The sequence below is a fragment of the Dasypus novemcinctus genome, chromosome 3 (genome assembly GCF_030445035.2).
Source record: "Dasypus novemcinctus isolate mDasNov1 chromosome 3, mDasNov1.1.hap2, whole genome shotgun sequence".
NCBI classification, from domain to species: Eukaryota; Metazoa; Chordata; class Mammalia; order Cingulata; family Dasypodidae; genus Dasypus; species Dasypus novemcinctus.
The window spans coordinates 156,791,706-156,805,432 of NC_080675.1; the positions used below are offsets into that span (position 1 = coordinate 156,791,706).

The 13,727-nt window shown below is 39.7% G+C and overlaps 1 protein-coding gene across 1 annotated transcript in view; it reads left to right on the plus strand.

The window, feature by feature from the left end:
• Positions 1–467: 467 nt before the first annotated feature.
• CERS3 (ceramide synthase 3) overlaps positions 468–13,727 on the plus strand; it is a 189,430-nt gene continuing 176,170 nt past the window's right edge. Inside the window, exon 1 of the mRNA XM_058294623.2 lies at positions 468–535. The gene's annotated coding sequence lies outside the window, so the exon portion shown is untranslated. The remainder of the gene's footprint in view (positions 536–13,727) is intronic.

A 13,727-nucleotide genomic window follows, 5' to 3' on the forward strand; every position in this document is an offset into this window, starting at 1 on the left:
CCCCCCTCCTCCCACATCAAAATCCCCTCTCATTAGTAAGGCACATTCATTGCATTAGGTGAATACACCCTGGCGCACTACCACACCACATGGACTGTAGTTTACATTGTAGTTCAAACTCTCACCCAGTCCATCCAGTGGGTTATGGTAGGATAAACAATGCCCTACATCTGTCCCTGCAGTATCATTCAGGACAACTCCAAATGCCGAAAATGTCCCATATCACACCTCTTCCTCCCTCTCCCTGCCCTCAGCAACTCCCGTGGCCATCATCTCCATATCAGTGATACAATTTCTTCCATTGCTAGAGTCACAACAGTTCTATAGTAGAATACCAGCAAATCCACTCCAATCCATATTATATTCCTCCATCCTGTGGACCCTGGGATGGCGATGTCCACTCCACCTCTAAACTGAGAGAGGCCTTAGATTCCCCCATGGCTGATGGATACACTTCTTCTGTTTGCAGTTGTGGACACTCTCGGTTCCCTGGTGTGGTGGTTGACCATTCTCACCTCCCTGTCAGCTGACCTGGGTAAGTCCAATGAATGGGAGAGTAGGTGTTGCAACTCTACTGAGTCTCAAGACCCAGCTGGTACATGGACAGTCCAGAGATTCAACTCTTCCTGAGCATATACTAACCCTAGCATCATTCACAGGTTCAGTAAAAGTGACAGAATAGGCATGTGTAGTGAGGACACATCAGAGTCAAACTCCATCACACTCAGAAGCACAAATTCCAAAGTAGGGCCCACTGGCAAGGCACTGAACTCTAGAGCCATTTGTCATAACCATAGAAACTGTGTGTCTCCATAGCCCTCAAGAGCACCACCACCTGGAGTTGTATCTACTTTGGCTGTCTCAGGGATCCTGCTGAGATGTATGTAAGCGTGACCCCTCTGATGACCTCCAGACCCATTTCGAAGTCTCTTAGCCATATAAACTCATTTGTCTTTACCATTTCCCCCTTTTATTCAAGATCTTTTTTTACTTGCATCACCAGCTGGTGATGGTAGTAATCCCTTGGTGCCAGGGAGACTCATCCCCAGGAGTCATGTCCCATGCTGGGTGGAAGGTAATGCATTTACATGCTGAGTTTGGCTTAGAGTGTGGCCACATTTGAGCAACATGAAGGCTCTCAGGAGGTAACTCTTAAGCACCCTCCAGCTGTAGGCCTAGTTGAAATTTCAAGCACACAGGCTCATAAGCATAGTCATCAGTATTATTGGGCCATCCTTCTTCACTGGTCTTTGTCCTTGCATTTAGGGGATGTTGGTGTTCCATTGGGGAATGCGACAGAGCTCCCAAAGATGGGAACTCAGTACTCTCTCACTTGACAGTACCCAACTAACTTCCAAACATATCTATATACCCAATATGCATGACCTGGAGAACTCCCTCCCACCCCTGTATCCCCCATCAATGATACCCCACACCAGTGCTCGTCTCCTGCCATCAATGTACCCCTCTGTGATCCAAAAGTTCTTGAAAAATGAAGCCTAATATATTGCCAAATTCAATTAGTAGGAAAATGAAATAGTATTGACAATTTAAAGATTAAAAATAGAATACATAATTTAGAAAACCTTAAAGTAAAAAATAAATTGGGGTATTAAAAAATGAAAAATATCATAAAACTTTGTTTTTGACATTTTGCCTTCCATCATCACAGTAATGGTGTTGCCCTGCATGTACAGTGGCAAGGCAGTCTCCTCCATTCCTTCCTCAGTGTCTGCATCCTTTTTTTTTTTTTTTTTTTTTGTCTTCTAAAAAGTTTTAGATCACAGTAAAGTCGAATATACAATATAGGGGACTCCCATATACCCAACATCAAACCCTTTTCCCCCTTCCCCAGAAATGATCTCTTTACATGTGGATGTTACATTTGCTACAGCTACATTTCCACCAGCAGTGGATGAGTTTCTCATTACTCAGCATCCTCTCCAACACTTGTAGTCCTCTGTTTTTTTAATAGTTGCTAGTCTGATTGTAGTTTTGATTTGCATTTCCCTAATCGCTAGTTATGTTGAGCATCTATTCATGTGCTTTTTAGCCATTTGTATTTCTTCTTTGGAGAAGCATCTATTCAAATCTCTTGCCCATTTTTTTTATCCCTCCCCCCTCCTTGTGACTTGTTTGCTGTCTGCTCTCTGTGTTCATTCACTGTGCATTCTTCTGTGTGCCTGTATTTATTATTTTTAAAATTTATTTCCCCCTCCTTGTGGCTTGCTTGTTGTCTGCTCTCTGTGTCCATTCACTGTGCGTTCTTCTGTGTTTTTACTTGTCTCCTTTTTGTTGTGTCCCTTGCTGAGTTGGCTCTCCATGGTGCTTGCAGGCCAGTGGCACTCTGCACAGCACTTGCGGCTGGGTGGCACTCCATGGCGCTTGTGGGCTGGTGGCTTTCTGTGCTATACAGGTGAGCCTGCCTTCACAGGGAGGGCCCGGGACGCGAACCCAGGACCTCCCATATGGTAGATGGGAGCCCATCTGATTGAGCCACAGTCACTTCCCTCTTTCTGTTTTTTGAATGGGATTTTTTTTTCATTTTCTAGAAATAGTATTCCTTTATTTATGTTGGATGTTAGGCTCCTATCAGATATATGGTTACCAAATATTTTCTCCCATTGGGTAGGCTGTCTTTTCACTTTCTTGATAAACTCCTTTGAGATGTAAAAGGCTTTAATTTTGAGGAAGTCCCATTTATCTATTTGTTCTTTCGCTGCTTGTGCTTTGGGTATGAAGTTCATGAAGCCATTTCACATTACAAGGTCCTGTATATGCTTTCCTACATTGTCTTCCAAGGTCTTTATGGTCTTGGCTCTTATATTTAGATCTTTGATCCATCTTGACTTGATTTTTGTATAAGGTGTGAGGTGGTAATCCTCTCTCATTCATTTCCTTATGAATATCCAGTTCTCCAAGCACCATTTGTTGAAGAGGCCTTTCTCTCCCAGCTGAGTGGGTTTGGTGGCCTTGTCAAATATCAAATGTCTGTTTATGTGAGGTCCTTTATCCCAGTTCTCAATTCAGTTCCATTGGTCAGTATGTCTTTCCTTGTGTCAATACCATGCTGTTTTGACCACTATAGCTTTGTAGTATGTTTTAAAGTCAGGTAGTGTGATTCCTCAATTTCATTTTTCTTTTTCAATATGTTTTGGGCTATTCAGGACCTCTTTCCCTTCCAAATAAAATGTAATAGTTAGTTTTTCTAGTTCTTTAAAAAATGCTGTGTTGATTTTTATTGGGATTGCATTAAATGTGTAGATCAGATTTGGTAGGATAGACAGCTTAATGATATTTAGTCTTCCTATCCATGAACAGGGAATATTCTTCCATTTATTTTCCATTATTCCAAATAATTCCATTATTTCCATTAACTTCCTTTAACAGTGTAGTATAGTTTTCTGTACATAAGTCTTGTACATCTTTAGTTAAATTTATTCCTAGGTATTTGGTATTTTTATTTACTATTGTAAATGGTATTTTTTTCTAATTTCCTCCTCAGATTCCCCATTATTGTTGTACAGAAATGCTACTGATTTTTGCATATTGATCTTATAACGTGTGACTTTTCTGAACTCATTTATAAGTTCTAGAAGCTTTGTTGTAGATTTCTCAGGGCTTTCAATGTACAGGATCATGTCATCTGCAAATAGTGAAATTTTGACTTCTTCCTTTCCAATTTGGATGCCTTTTTATCTGTTTCTTGCCTCAGTGCATGAGCAAGTACTTCTAACACAATGTTAAATGGGAGGGGTGATAGTGGGCATCCTTGTCTTGTTCCTGATTTTATAGGGATTTCACCATTGTAATTGATGTTATCTGTGGATTCTTCATATATACCCTTGATCATGTTAAAAAGTTTCCTACTAGTCCTATCTTTTGCAGTATTTCTATCAGGAAAGGGTGCTGTATTTTTTCAAATGCTTTTTCTGCATCTCTAGTTATGATCATGTGAATTTTTTCTCTTCATCTGTTTATGTGGTATATTACATTGATTGATTTTCTTATGTTGAACCATCCTTGCATACCAGGGATGAAACCCACTTGATCATGGTGTATAATTCGTATGATGTATTGTTGAATATGATTAGTAAGTATTGTGTTGAGGATTTTAGCATCTAGATTCATTAGAGAGATTGGTCTGTAATTTTCCTGTCTTGTGTTGTTTTTGTTTGGCTTTGGTATTAGGGTAATGTTGGTATCATAGAAAGAGTTAGGCAATGTTCCTTCTATTTCAGTTTTTTGGAAGAGTTTAAGCAAGGTTACTGTTAGTTCTTTCCAGAGTGTTTTGTAGAATTCACCTGTGAATCTGTCTGGCTTGGGGCTCTTCTAGTTGGGAGGTTTTTAAAGACTGATTCTATCTCTATCTCTTAAATGACTGATTTTTTTTTTAAGTTGTTTTTTGTTTTTGTTTTTTTTTAAAGATTTTAAATTTATTTCTCTTCCTCCCCTCCCCCCAGTTGTCTGCTCTCTATGTCCATTCCCTGCGTGTTCTTCTGTGACCGCCTCTATCCTTACCTGCGGCACTGGGAATCTGTGTTTCTTTTTTTGCATCATCTTGTTGCATCAGCTCTCCATGTGTGCAGCACCATTCATGGGCAGGCTGCCCTTTTTTTGAGCTGGGCATCTCTCCTTACAGGGCACCCTTCTTGCACATGGGGCTCCCCTACATGGTGAACACCCCTGCATGGCAGGGCAATCCTTGCGTGTATCAGCACCGCACTTGGGCCAGCCCCACACGGGTCAAGGAGGCCCGGGATTTGAACCACAGACCTCCCATGTGGTAGGCAAATGCCCTATCCATTGGGCCAAGTCCGCTTCCCAATTTGTTTGTTGAGATCATGAATTTCTTCTTTTGTCAGTATAGGCTGCTGATGTATTTCTAGGATTTGTTCATTTCCTCTGAATTATCCTTCTTGTTGGCATATAGTTTTTCAAATATCTTCCTATGATTCTCTTTCTTTCTGTGGCGTCAGTGAGTGATATCCCCTTTCTGGTTTCTTATTTTGTGTATTTGCATCTTCTCTCTTTTTTTCTTCGTTAGCCTAGCTAAGGGTTTGTCAATTTTATGGATCTTTTCAAAGAACCAGCTCTTAGTTTTGTTTATTTTTTCTAGTGCTTTCTTATTTTCTATTTCATTTAATTCTGCAGTCATCTTTGTTCTTTCTTCTTCATTTGGGGTTAGTTTGTTGTTTTTTTACTAATGTCTCCAAGTGTGCAGTTAGGTCTTCTATTTTAGCCCTTTTTTTTTTTTAATGTATGAATTTATGGCTATGAATTTCTGTCTTAGTACAGCTTTTCCTGCATCTCTTAAGTTTTGATATGTTTTGTTGTCATTTTCATTAGTTTCAATGTCATTACTGATTTCTTCTGAGATTTCCTCCTTTACCTGTTTGTCTAAGAGGGTGTTGCTTAACTTCCATATCTTGGTGCCCTAATCTTAGTCTCTGGTCTTGCAGATTTCCAGCTTCATTCCACTGTGATCAGAGAAATTATTTTGTATGATTTCAGTCTTTCTGAATTCATTGAGCCTTTCTCTGTGTCCTAGCATGTGGTCTATCTTGGAGAATGAACCAAATATATCCTGCTTTATTTGGGTGAAGTGTTCTGTATGTGTCTATTAGGTTCAGATCCTTTAATATATTATTCAAAATCTTTGTGTCTTTATTGATTATCTGTTGAGGTGTTCTGTCTAATGGTGATAATGACTTATTAAAGTCCCCCACTATAATTGTAGAGGCATCTATTCCTCCACTTAGTTTTTCCAGTGTTTGCCTCATGTATTTGGAGATGCCCTGATTAGGGGCATAAATGTTTATGATTGTTCTTTCTTCTTGAAAGATTACCCCTTTTACTAATATATAGTGTCCATCTTTGTCCCTCAAAATAGTTTTGCATTTAATGTCTATTTTTCCAATATTAGTATAGCTACTCCTGCCATTTTTTGGTTATCATTTGCTTGTAAGATAGTTTTCCAGCCATTCACTTTCAACCTCCTTGAATCCCTGGATCTAAGGTGGATTTCTTATAGACAGTATATAGATGTGTCATATTTCCTTATCCAGTCTGCCAATCTGCATCTCTTAACAGGTGAGTTTAATCCATTAACTTTCAGTGTTATTATTCTCAAGGAATTACTTACATTAGCCATATTTTCTTTGGATTTGTATATGTCATATGTTGTTTTATTTCCCTTTTGGTCTTTTTGGTTGTTTGTACACTGTCCTCCAACTCTGTCTCTCTCTCATTTTTTTTTCAGCCTGCAGAACTACCTTTAGTACTTCTTGAAGGGCACGTTTCTTATTAGCATACTCTCTTAGTTTCTGTTTATTTGTGAATATTTTGAACTCTCCATCATTTCTGAATGCCAGCTTTGCTGTATAGAGTATTCTTGACTGGAAATGTTTTCTTTTTAGTACCTTGACTATGCCATACCACTGCCTTCTTGCCTTCATGGTTTCAGATGAGAAATCAGTACTTAATCTTATTGAGCTTCCCTTATATGTGATGGTTCTCTTTTTTCTTGCTGCCTTCAGTATTTTCTCTTTGTCTTGAGCTTTGGATAATTTGGCAAATATATGTCTTGGGGTAGACCTGTTTAGATTTATACCGTTTGGGGTGTGCTACACTTCCTGGACATGTACATCCATCTCCTTCAATAGGTTTGGGAAGTTTTCAGCCATTATTTCCTCCAACATCCCTTATGTCCCCTTTCCCTTATCTTCTCCTTCTGGGATTATGTTTATTTTGTCATTCAGTTCCCTAAATCCCTGCTGGATTTTTTTTCCTATCTTTTTATCTATCAATTCTATAATCTGTTTGATTTCAGATGTACTGTCTTCTACATCACTAATTCTTTCCTCTGCTTCAAATCTGCTGTTATTTGCTGAGAGTATGTTTTTGATTTCATGAATGGTGCCATTCATCACCATTATATCCATTATCTTTTTGCGTATGTTTACAATTTCTTCAGTATACTCTCCTAGTGTGTTCTTAATATGCTTAATCTCTTCCTTCACTTCATTAATTTTGTGCAAGATATTTGTTTGGAGAGGTTTGGTTAGTTATTCGATATTCTGCTCCTCTTCCTGGTTTTTAATTTGTTCATTGCACTGGGCCATGTCGTCCTGTTTATTGGTTTGTATTTTTTGTTGCTGTCTTCTCATCATTTTATCTTTGTGGGTTAGCTGAGTTGTTTAGCTTCTCCTTCTAGTGTTTGGGTTTTTCAAGTGCTGTTTTTGTGTGTGTGTTAATTTTTTTCTTTGACACTTTGTTCTTCTTAGTCTTACCTTGTTGTAGTCTAAGTTACCTTGAAGGAAAAAGATTAGGGCAGGGGAAAGCAAAAGAGATAAGTATAATAGTAATATTGGTAGTAAATGTTAGCAGAAGAACCATATAAGACCTAGGAGAATAAATATTAAACTCATGTAAGCAGTGCATAGTTATAGGAATAAGAAAGTGGGGTACCTACAATGAAATGGAAACTGAATATGTAGATGAATATAGTATGAATTAAAAGTCTAGCGTGATCAGGAGAGAGGGAAAGAGAAAAGATAAGATACAGAATTAATAAAAGAGAGAAAACAGAATAGAAGTGTTAGAAATAAAAAGACAGATTAATAGGAGGCTAAACAAAGAGAGGGAATGTAAGAGTAACAACAGAAGGTGGAATGTAGAAAGATGTAGGAAGGAAAAGAGATAGCATTAATAGCCAAAATCAGTACACACTGAAAGAGGAAGTTGAGGATGAGGAAACACAGCAAACAATAAACAAGCCTGCAGCACCTAATTGAAAAAAGAAAAAAAGAAAAGAAATGAAAAAGTGAAGAAAGAGAAAAAAGGGTGGGAAGATAAAGAAGAAGGAAAGACAAGATAACAAGAAAAAAACAAACAAACAAACACAAGCCCTCAAGCAAGGAGTCAACCAAACAATTAAAAAACAGACTTCCCTCTTAAGCTCTTATTTATGGAAAATGAGAGACCCAAGGGAAGCTAATACAAGGATATTACCTATTTTTCCCAGTCTCAAAGTATCAGCTAATATCCCAGTGGATCACTACTCTGAGAAGAGCTGTGATCTGCCAGACATTTTTAAAAAAATTTTTTTAAATTCATTTTTAAAAAATATTACATTAAAAAAATATGAGGTCCCATTCAACCCCACCACCCCCACCCCACCACTCCCCCCACAGCAACACTCTCTCCCATCATCAGGACACATCCATTGCATTTGGTAAGTATATCTCTGGGCATCGCTGCCCCTCATGGTCAGTGGTCCACATCATAGCCCATACTCTCCCACGTTCCATCCAGTGGGCCCTGGGAGGATATACAATGTCTGGTAATTGTCCCTGAAGCACCACCCAGGACAACTCCAAGTCCTGAAAATGCCTCCACATCTCATCTCTTCCTCCCATTCCCTGCACCCAGCAGCCACCATGGCCACTTTTTCCACACCAATGCCACATTTTCTCTGTGGACCTTGGATTGGTTGTGTCCATTGCACATCTATGTCAAGAGGAGGCTTAGATTCCACATGGATACTGGATGCAATCCTCCTTCTTTCAGTTGTAGGCACTGTAGGCTCCATGGTGTGGTGGTTGACATTCTTCAACTCCATGTTAGCTGAGTGGGGTAAGTCCAATAAATCAGAGTGTAGGAGTTGAAGTCTGTTGAGGCTCAGGGCCTGGCTATCATGTTGTCAGTCCAGAGATTCAAATCCTCTAGATATATCTTAAACCCTAGCACCAACTACAATTCCAGTAAAGTAGCATGAAAGTCTTGTGAAAAGGGATCCCATCTGAGCCCAGCTTCATCACGCAGAAACACCAGCTCCAAAGAAGGGCCAAGTGACATGGCAGTGAACCCCATCTGCCATGACCATAGATCCCATGGGTCTCTTTACCCCTCAAAAGAACCAATACCTGGAGTTGTATCTACTTTATCTGTCTCTGAGACTCTGCTCAGGTGTGCATAAGGGCAATCCTTCTGACAACCTCCAGACTCTTTTTTAGAGACTCATAGCCATATAAACTCATTTCTCCTTTCCATTTCCCCCTTACATTAGGTCAAACAGCATTTTAAACTCCTGTTATTATATGTAGACGGGGATATTCTGCTGGTCCGCGTTGAATCTTTAATTCAAGGTCATTTTCTAGTTGCATCATCAGCTGGTACTTGGTAGTGATCCCTCGGTGCCAGGGAGGCTCATCCCTGGGTGTCATGTCTCATGCTGGGGGGAATGCATTGCATTTACATGCTGAGTTTGTCTTCGAGACTGGCCACATTTGAGTAACATGAAGGCTAGGCACAGTGCTGCTCTAGGCCTTGTTCTTATTTCAGGTGTATAGGCTCACAAGCATAGTCATTAGTATCAGGGGCTCACTGTTGGACCCTCATTCCTTCCTGGGCCTTACCGTTGCACCTGGGGGACTGCCGCTGCTCCCCTAGGGACCATGACTGAGCACCCCCGGCCAGGAACCCAGTACCCCCCCAGCTGTTGTTTTTAATTGTTGCCACTATGAGTATATCCAAACATTAGCATGCACCCTGGAAATATGCCCTGTATAACTCCCTGTCAACCATGTATCACCTGTCAATAACATCCTATACCAGTATTCCTCCGCTGCCATTGTTGAACCACTCTGGGATCCAAAACTTCCTGAAAAGTGAAGCCCAATATAATGTCAGGATCCCTTACTAGTAAAATGTAATATAGTGATGGGTTTAAAGGTTAGATATAGAATACGTATTGATTTGGAAAAATTCTACATCCTATCTTTTTCTTTTCTTTTTTCCTAATTATTGAGCTTCTCTTCACAAGAGTCTTAGATCACAGTAATTCATATATACAATATACAGTACTCCCACACATCCGCCATAAAACCTTTTCCCTTCCACAGCAATATTCTTACAACTTATTCATATCATATTTACTTAAACTGATGCACAGACTCTGAGACAATAGCTTTCAAACAGGGTGACATCTGTGCTTACATTGTGGTCCATACTTTAGGATATACAGTTTCCTAAATTTTTAGTTATCCTATGTTTTACATTATGGTTTACATTATTAGTCTGTCGTCCCCTATATGTTTATGGTGTAATATTACATGTTTTGTATCCATCTTTGTGTACTCTCGCGAAACTCCTCTCTTACCCCCACATTTACCTTGGTTCCATCCATTCAACATCCATTTTCCCCTCCCTTTGGGGCCCACAGCGACAGCCAATCTCCATTTTCTGAGGAGTCACGTCCAGAGATACTTGCAACAGTGTTCAGGGCCTGACTTGCTCAACTGCCCTAATGCCCTGGGAGCCATCCTTTCTCTCGAGAGATACAGTTCCCTCTTTTTTTTTTTTTTTTAAAGATTTATTTATTTATTTATTTATTTAATTCCCCTCCCCTTCCCTGGTTGTCTGTTTTCTGTGTCTTTTTGCTGCGTCTTGTTTCTTTGTCCGCTTCTGTTGTCGTCAGCGGCACAGGAAGTGTGGGCGGCGCCATTCCTCGGCAGGCTGCTCCCTCCTTCGCGCTGGGCGGCTCTCCTTATGGGTGCACTCCTTGCACGTGGGGCTCCCCTACGCGGGGGACACCCCTGCGTGGCACGGCACTCCTTGCGCGCATCAGCACTGCGCATGGGCCAGCTCCACATGGGTCAAGGAGGCCCGGGGCTTGAACTGCGGACCTCCCATGTGGTAGACGGATGCCCTAACCACTGGGCCAAAGTCCGTTTCCCAGTTCCCTCTTTTTTGATGGCATTAGTCCTCCCCAGGATGTGGGTCCACCCCCACTCTTGGATTTCTATCCAATGGTGTAACCCACCCTGGCAAAATGAGCATTCAGACATTCCCCAGGAGTTCGTCCCATGTCAGACCATTCCCTCTGAGCATCCTAAATAGGTAACCCTCTTAATTATATTTTGATACGGTTTTCTCAGCATTTTACTCTCAACCAACACCTGACACTCTCCTATGTTCGTATGTTGCCCCTCCCTCCCCCAATTTTTTGGGCACTATTACCCATCCGCCCATCCCCAGCCCCCCTCAAACCCGCAAAGCCCCACCCAAAAGCAACCCCTTGCCCCCATTTTATCTCTTCTTTGTGCTCATACTTACCACCAGCTCATCATAGATTCCACCCCTGCAGACGTCGGCTCACATCCTTCCTCCACCCCCCGATTTCCTGTAAGCCTATCTTCCAGTCTCTAGCTCTCTGAGGCAGCTTGCTTATTTCATATCATTGAGGTCATGTAGTATTGTCCTTCAATGCCTGGGTTACTTCACTCAGCATAAGGTTCTCAAGATTCATCCATGTTATCACGTGTGTTTGTAGTGTATTTGTTCTTAAAGCCGAGTAGTATTCCATTGTATGTATATACCACATTTTATTGATCCACTCATCTGTTGATGGGCATTTGGGTTGATTCCAACTTTTGGCGATAGTGAACAATGCTGCTATGAACATTGGTGTACATATATCGGTCTGTGCCCTTGTTTTCAGTTCTGCTGGGTATATACCCAGCAGTGGTATTGCTGGGTCATAAGGCAAATCTATGGTTAGTTTTTTGAGAAACCGCCAAACTGTCCTCTAGAATGGCTGGATCCTTCTGCATTCCCACCAGCAGTGGATGAGTGTTCCCATTTCTTCATATCCTCTCCAGCATTTGTATTCTTCTGTTTTTTTCATAGCTGCCAATCTTATGGGAGTAAGATGGTATCTCATTGTAGTTTTGATTTGCATTTTCCTGATAGCTAGAGATTTGGAGCATTTTTTTCATATGCTTTTTAGCCATTTGTATTTCTTCTTTGGAGAAGTATCTGTTTAATTCTTTTTCCCATTTTTTAAATGGGTTGTTTATCTTTTTATTTTCAAGATATACGAGTTCTTTATATATGCAAGTTATAAGTCTCTTATCAGATATATGGTTGCCAAATATTTTCTCTCATTGTGTGGGTTCCCTTTTTACTTTCTTGACAAACTCCTTTGAGGTGCAGAAGGCTTTAATTTTGAGGAAGTCCCATTTGTCTATTAGTTCTTTTGCTGCTCTTGCTTTTGGTGTGCTATTCATGAAGCCATTTCCTATTACAAGGTCCTGTAGATGTTTCCCTACACTGCTTTCCAAGGTCTTTATGGTCTTGGATCTTATATTTAGGTCTTTGATCCATCTTGAGTTGATCTTTGTATAAGGTGTGAGATGGTAATCCTCTTTCATTCTTCTACATATGGATATCCAGTTCTCCAGGCACCATTTGTTGAATAGGCCATTCTCTCCCAGTTGAGAGGGTTTGGTGGCTTTATCGAATATTATATGGCTATATAGGTGAGGTTCTATATCAGAACTTTCAATTTGATTCCATTGGTCTGTGTGTCTCTCCTTATGCCAATACTATGCTGTTTTCACTACTGTAGCTTTGTAGTATGTTTTGAAGTCAGGTAATGTGATTCTTCCAATTTCGTTTTTCTTTTTCAATATGTCTTTGGCTATTTGGGGCCTCTTTCCTTTCCAAATAAATTTCATAGTTAGTTTTTCTAGTTCCTTAAAGAAGGCTGTGTTGATTTTTATTGGGATTGCATTGAATGTGTAGATCAGTTTTGGTAGGATATACATCTTAATAATATTTAGTCTTCCTATTCATGAACAAGGAATATTCTTCCATTTATTTAGGTCTTCTTTGATTTCCTTGAACAGTCTTGTATAGTTCTCAGTGTATAAGTTTTTTACATCTTTAGTTAAATTTATTCTTAAATATTTGATTTTTTAATTTACTATTGTAAATGGTATTTGTTTCTTGATTTCATCCTGATCTTGCTCATTATTGGTGTACAGAATTGCTACTGATTTTTGCGCATTGATCTTATAACCTGCGACTTTACTAAACTCATTTATGAGTTCTAGAAGCTTTGTTGTAGACCTCTCAGGGTTTTTTCTATGTATAGGATCATGTCATCTGCAAATAATGAAATTTTGACTTCTTCCTTTCCAATTTGAATGCCTTTTATATCTGGTTCTTGCTTCAGTGCTCGAGCAAGTACTTCTAAGACAATGTTAAATAGAAGGGGAGACAATGGGCATCCTTTTCTTGTTCCTGACTTTAGAGGGAAGGATTTTAGGATTTCTCCATTGTAAACAATGTTGGCTGTAGGTTTTTCATATATACTTTTTATCATGTTCAAAAAATTTCCTTGTATTCCGATCTTTTGGAGTGTTTTTATCAAGAAAGGGTGCTGTATTTTGTCAAATGCTTTTTCTGCATCTATAGATATAATCATGTGATTTTTTTCCTTCAATCTGTTTATATGGTGTATTACATTGATTGATTTTCTTATGTTGAACCATCCTTGCATACCTGGAATGAATCCCACTTGGTCGTGGTGTATAATTCATTTAATGTGTTGTTGAATATGATTAGCAAGTATTTTGTTAAGTATTTTTGTGTCTAGGTTCATTAGAGAAATTGGTCTGTAATTTTCCTTTCTTGTGGTGTCTTTGTTTGGCTTTGGTACTAAGGTAATGTTGGCATCATAGAAGGAGTTAGGCAATGTTCCTTCTGTTTCAATTTTTTGGAAGAGTTTCATCAGGATTGGTGTTAGTTCTTTCTGGAATGTTTTGTAGAATTCACCTGTGAAGCTGTCTGGCCCTGGGCTCTTCTTAGTTGGGAGGTTTTTAATGACAGATTCTATCTCTTTACTTGTGATTGGTTTATTGAGATCATCAATTTCTTCT